General features: G+C 43.5%; 1 protein-coding gene across 2 annotated transcripts in view; it reads left to right on the forward strand.

Moving 5' to 3' along the window:
* Positions 1-4,175: 4,175 nt before the first annotated feature.
* Positions 4,176-6,781, forward strand: part of TEX48 (testis expressed 48) — a 15,837-nt gene continuing 13,231 nt past the window's right edge. For both annotated transcript variants that reach the window (XR_001886375.1, XM_017876004.1), the window contains exon 1: positions 4,176-4,230. The gene's annotated coding sequence lies outside the window, so the exon portion shown is untranslated. The remainder of the gene's footprint in view (positions 4,231-6,781) is intronic.

A 6,781-nucleotide genomic window follows, 5' to 3' on the forward strand; every position in this document is an offset into this window, starting at 1 on the left:
ATGTAATATTCATGAAATGACATAATTATAGAATGTAGAACAGGTTAGTGGTTTCCAGGGGTTAGAGATGTTAGGGAGAGGGGGTGGGTGTGGCCATAAATAGGAAGCAGAAAGGAACCTTGTGGTGATGGCACACACAGTTAAGTATCTTGATTGTGGTGATAGTTACACCAAGCTACACACGTAATAAAATTTCATGCAGCTATACACACACACACACACAACACACACACACAAATGAGTACTTGAATAAAGACTGAACTTTGAATAAGCTCTGTAGATTGCACCAATGTTAATTTCCTGATTTTGATTTTGTAATATATACTAAGGCAAGATGTTAACATTTGAGGAGGCTGGGGGATGGGTTCATAGGAACTGTCTGCAGAGAGAAAGTAACAAAGAGAGAAAGTAACAAACTTACCTTTTTGCTTCTCTCTGCAGAGAGAAAGTTACAAAGTTACCTCTGTAACTTTCTGTGAATTTGTAATTATTTCAAAATGAAGTTTTGGGCCAGACACAGTGGCTCAGCCTGTAATCCTACCACTTTGAGAGGCAGAAGTGGGAAAGTTGCTTGAGCACAGGAGTTTGAGACTAGCCTAGGCAACATGGCAAGACCCCCTCTCTACAAAATTTAAAAATTAGCCTGGTGTGGTGGTGTGTGCCTGTGGTTCCAGCTACTTGGGAAGCTGAGGTGGGAGGATGGCTTGACCCCAAGAGGCTGAGACTGCAGTGAGCCGAGTTCATGTCACTGCACTCCAGCTGGGGCGACAGACCGAGACTTTATTAAAATAAAATAAAATAAATAAAAAATAAAATAAAGCTCTTGAAAAACCTAAATTGAATTCCCTAATTTCACATACACAGGTGTGAAAACTAATGCTTCACTCTCAACACCAGATAATAATAAGCAAAATTTATTGAGTGCTGCATCTCTAGCAGGCACTACATTTACAGCTTTCCATGGCCAGTCTAATTTACTCCTCACACCAACTCTACTATTATTTCTATTTTAAAGTTAAGGAAACTGAGAATTAGAGGGGTTAATGGCTATGGCCAAGGTCATGCATTAGGTTAGGAAGGCAAGCATCCCACCCAGATACTCGGACCCCAGAACTTATGCACTGTGAAATCACTAGAGTAAAAATCCACCCACTTGTCTTAGCCCAGTGCATCAGGTCAAGATTTCATTATTCCCTACCTGAACCAGAAATTAATACAGAAGCCTGTTGGTCCATCTCCCCTCCCAGACCTGAGGAGAAAAAAGTAATCACACCATACATGCTTGAATGGTAAACCACCCCAAACAGAAGGCAGTTTCTTTATGCAAAGATTTTAAGTATTTTCTCCAATTTGAATATATGCACATTTAGTACTATGGGTGAAATAATTACGCATCAACTTGTAAGTATTCAGTACCTGATATGTGTTTGCCAGAGCATATTATATAAAATACATTAATTTGGAAATACCCGTGCTGCTATCCGTATTAGTCTGTTTTTTTACACTACTAAAAAGAAATACCCAAGCCCAGGTAATTTACAAAGAAAAGAGGTTTAATTGACTCACAGTTCTGCATGACTAGGGAGGCCTCAGGAAACTTACAGTCATGGCAGAAGGGGAAGCAGGCACATCTTACACGGCACAGGTGAAAGAAGAGAGCAGGAGCAACTGTCAGGTGTAAAACCATCAGATCTCATGAGAACTCACTCGCTATCAGGAGAACAGCATGGAGGAAACTGCCCCCATGATTCAATGACCTCCCACCAGGTCCCTCCCCTGACATGTGGGGATTACAATTTGGATTACAAATCCAGATGAGATTTGCGTAGGGACACAGCCAAACTATATCACTATCCTCAATCTTTCACCTTCTGAAACAATTTCATTCAAATACTTCATACACATCTTTAACCTCATCTAACACAGGTTTCCAGAATATATTATCTTCATTTCTAAGTTATTTTTTAAATAATGCTTTTGAATTTGTATATAAATAATGCTGTTCCTGAAAACTCATCCCAAGCTAAAAGGATCCATTTGTATCACATCAATGAAATTTATTTAAAAAAAAAAAAAGAACCTCTATAAATCAGTAGTTCTTAATGCTGGCTGTGAATTAAAATCAACTGGGGAGCTGTAAAATCTATCGACACCTGGGCCCTTGCCCCCAAATAGTGATTTTACTGACCTGGAGTGGGTGCTAGGAGTGGCATTTTCTAAAGTTCCTCCCATGATTCTAATATACAGCCTGAGCTGAGAACCGCCGCTTACCTGTATATAATGATCCCCGCAATGGAATTTAGGAGTTCTTGATTATACACAAGAATCACCTGGAAATCTTTGCAAACATACTGCTGCCCAGATTCCACACCCTACCAAAATTATAATTTAGCTGGGGTTAGGCTCCAGGTGTTCTTTGTTTTAAAAACACTTCAAGTGAATCTCACTTGCAGCCAAAATGGAGAACCTTCAATTACCATTTAAGAGTGTAGCTTCAATCATTCTGAGCAAACTGTCGCAAGGACAGAAAACCAAACACTGCATGTTCTCACTCATAGGTGGGAATTGAACAATGAGAACACTTGGACTCAGGGTGGGGAACGTCACATACCAGGGCCTGTCGTGGGATGGGGGAAGCGGGGAGGGATAGTGTTAGGAGATATACCTAATGTAAATGACGAGTTAACAGGTGCAGCACATCAGCATGGCACATGTATACATATGTAACAAACCTGCACGTTGTGCACACGTACCCTAGAACTTAAAGTATAATAATAAAAAAAAAAAGTGTGACTTTACCTGTGAGCTTTCAAAGGCGGTTTAACTCACCATCAAATATTTATTAAAGGAATTCAGCACAGCTGTGCGGTGACATCACCCTCCCCAACCACCTTAATGACCCCACAGCTGTGCTGAATTCCTTTGCTTACTTCTGTTTCCATTGTAGCCAGTGACCTCCAGATGCATCAAATGATAGCCCTGATTGAGAACATGTTAATCCAATGTGGCTTCCTCAAATGTGTATAGTACTTGCTTGTCCTAAATAAAGGAATGGAAAGAATGCCTCCTAAGGTGAGAGATTTTGTCAGGACTCCAATACAAAGTGATTCCCTCTTTTCTGAAAGATAAATTGGGAAGAAAATGTCACTTTATGTTTGCATATGTTTTTAATAACTACCCTTTCTTTATTTTATTTTTTGAGACAGAGCATCCCTCTGTCAGAGCCTCTCTCTGTCGCCCAGGCTAGAGTGCAGTGGCCAGATCTCAGCTCACTGCAAGCTCCGCCTCCCGGGTTCACACCATTCTCCTGCCTCAGCCTCCCGAGTAGCTGGGACTACAGGCGCCCGCCACTACGCCCGGCTAATTTTTTGTATTTTAGTAGAGACGGGGTTTCACCGTATTAGCCAGGATAGTCTCGATCTCCTGACCTCGTGATCCACCCGCCTTGGCCTCCCAAAGTGCTGGGATTACAGGCGTGAGCCACCGCGCCCGGCCAGTAACTACCCTTTCTTAAAGTGCTTACTACATCTAGGCACTATGTTAAATGTTTACCTGATTTCATTTAATACTTAAAAATGCATACAGGACATATAATTATTATTATTCCTGGCCAGGGGAATGCCACACCTATAGTCCCAGTACTTTGGGAAGTCAAGGTAGGGGGGATCACTTGAAGTCAGGAGTTTGAGATCAGCCTGGCCAACATGGTGAGACCCTTTCTCTACTAAAAATACAAAAATAACTGGACGTGATGGCACATGCCTGTAGTCCCAGCTATTTGGGAGACTGAGGCATGAGAATCGCTTGAAACCGGGAGGCAGAGGCTGCAGTGAGCTAAGATTAGGCCACTGCCCTCCAGCCTGGGTGACAAAGTGAGATTCTAGCTCAAAAAAGAAAATAAATACATTATTATTCCCATATTGCAGAATGTGAAGTCCCTTTGTCTAAAGTTACTACCCAGTGGGTGGACAGAGACAGAATGGCACCCAGGTTTACAGTGTCCAGTGCTGTACTGCCCCCTTCTGGCCATCCTCTAGGTGTTTCCCGAGGCCCCAGGACTTGTGCCCCAGTGAACAGCCTGGTGGATGGACAGCATGGCATCGTGGTCAGCAGAACTCCTCCCTCCTCCTCGCTGTTGTGGTTCAGTCCAAACCCCCCAGCCCCAACATTCCCTGGTTCCCCAGTTCTGTGACATCACAGACAGCCTTCTGTCCGCTCTGCCAGCTGCAGGTGAGTGGGGCTCACAGTTTAGACCAAAAGGCCGGAGGTGATAGTTTTTCTGTACCAAAAGGGACAATGTCCCTACCACTCCTGGACACCTATGAATTTTGCTCCAAGAAGCAATCCCCATCCCTCATTTGCTTTAACCTCACTGTTTCTCTCTCTCTCTGGGTCCCAGTCTCCACCTGTGCTAAATGACCTCCCTCACCCCCGCCCGCAACGCCAGAAGCCTTCCTGTTTGACCTCATTGATCTCTCTTCTGATCAAAGTGCAATGGGGTCACTAGAGACCTGAAGTTCCTAGCCCACTGGGGGACAACCCAACGGCCCTCTTCTTTGGTTCCTGCTTCCCTCTAGAGGGGGTCACTGGTAGTGCAAGAAGTGCCACACACCCCCTAGGCATCTCCCTTACATATTCATCAGCATCAGAACCTTCATTTGTATTTATTAAGCCTTTACAACACACCAGAAAGCTGTGCTAAGCACTTTCCATCATTATTTAATCCTCAGAACTACCTTCTATTGTAGATACTATTATTATCATCCCCATTTTACAAGTCAGAAAACAGATTCAAAGAGGTCATAAATTCTTCTAAATTACCTAGCTAACAATAGATCTCCAAGATTTAAACCCTAGACAATGTGCTTGTAACTGATACACTGCTGTCCCTAAGAGCCTTTTCATTTCTGAAGAGGGTTCAAGAGCTCAAAGCTCTCTGCCGTCAACACTCAGAGGAGAAAGTGGTTCTACTACCCTCTTTCTTACAAAATTGTCTGGTAAACATGTGGAGAGAGCATCAGTACAGGGTGCCGACAAACCTACACTTCAAATCCCTGCTGACTGATAATATGGATGATCTCCAAGGTTTATTTTTAATTGAAAAAAATCAAGGTGCAAAACATGGTGTATAGTAAGCTATCATTTGTATTAAAAAGAGAAAAAGAGAATTTGAATAACTACATTTTCTTGTATATCCATAAGCTGCTTTGGTGGAAGATGCCTCCATTCACTATATGAAACAAAAACTGAATTTATTTCTGGTTAAACAAGGGAGAACTGTGCTTGTATGGCAAAGTCTCTGCACAAAGCTCATGGGTGATGCATAAGGGGCTTTGGGAGGTGTTGAGTTCACGTACTGGTGGTGTTTCAGAGACAGCAGTGCTTGGGAATGGTAGACCTTTAGCTATGAAGTGTACCTACTGGCATGTGTCTGTTAGAATGGTTACCAAGGGGCCGGGCGCGGTGGCTCAAGCCTGTAATCCCAGCACTTTGGGAGGCCGAGGCGGGCGGATCACAAGGTCAGGAGATCGAGACCATCCTGGCTAACACGGTGAAACCCCATCTCTACTAAAAAAAATACAAAAAACTAGCCGGGCGAGGTGGCGGGCGCCTGTAGTCCCAGCTACTCGGGAGGCTGAGGCAGGAGAATGGCGTAAACCCAGGAGGTGGAGCTTGCAGTGAGCTGAGATCTGGCCACTGCACTCCAGCCTGGGTGACAGAGCGAGACTCCGTCTCAAAAAAAAAAAAAAAAAAAAAAGAATGGTTACCAAGGGAGTTTCATTAATAGATTAAATGGGTATCACACAGGTTCTGGGGATTTGTTGTTACCGTGGTTACAGGGCAATCCATCGTCATCTAGGAATGTGGGAGCTTCTTTTTTTATTCTCATTCTCTGCCTTCTGGTCCTCCCTCAACCAAAGCTGCAGGAAAGACCCTCCAAGATTGTCCAGATCTTCACCACTGTCATTGGCTTTTCTTGAAAACATAGTTCCATTTTTCCATGTACAGATATCTGGTTTTCATTTTGAGTATCAGTCTGCCTCATTTCTTTCTCATTTTTGTCTTTGAATCATTTGTTGCACCATTTGTCAAACCAGAGACTACATAAAAGCATTCAGCTCTCTAGACAACACAACCTGAATGATGCAAGACAATGATAATGAAGGCCAGGCACAATTCCCAGCACTTTGGGAGGCCAAGGCTGGCAGTTCACCTGAGGTTGGGAGTTCGAAACCAGCCTGACCCAACATGGAGAAACCCCCGTCTCTACTAAAAATACAAAATTAGCTGGGTGTGGTGGTGCATGCCTATAACCCAGCTACTCGGGAGGCTGAGGCAGGAGAATCGCTTGAACCCAGGAGACAGAGGTTGCAGTGACCCGAGATCACACCATTGCACTCCAGCCTGGGCAACAAGAGTGAAACTCCTTCTCAAAAAAAAAAAGAAAAAGGACAATGATAATTAAAAGTATTTTCAAAAGGATGTGAAAGCCTCTCTGGAATCATGCCCCATGATTTCCCTGGCATGACCATCTATCTTTGATAGCCAGACTGCTTTTTCTTTGGGCTTAGCTATAGATTAACCTCACCTGTGATATTAATCCAGGCACAACAGGGAGTGTTAGCAATGGTGCAGACTCCCCTAATCAGCTAAAATAAAACCCGAAGGTTTCTGTGATCCATAATTACTTGAGCTAAGGATTTTAAATTGGTCAGGTGTACCCTAGGATGTGAGCTATATGATTTTCTATGTCAGTCAAGGTGGGGCGGGGGGGGGGGGG

Source organism: Rhinopithecus bieti, unplaced genomic scaffold (genome assembly GCF_001698545.2).
Source record: "Rhinopithecus bieti isolate Rb0 unplaced genomic scaffold, ASM169854v2 scaffold_9997, whole genome shotgun sequence".
Lineage (NCBI taxonomy): Eukaryota > Metazoa > Chordata > Mammalia > Primates > Cercopithecidae > Rhinopithecus > Rhinopithecus bieti.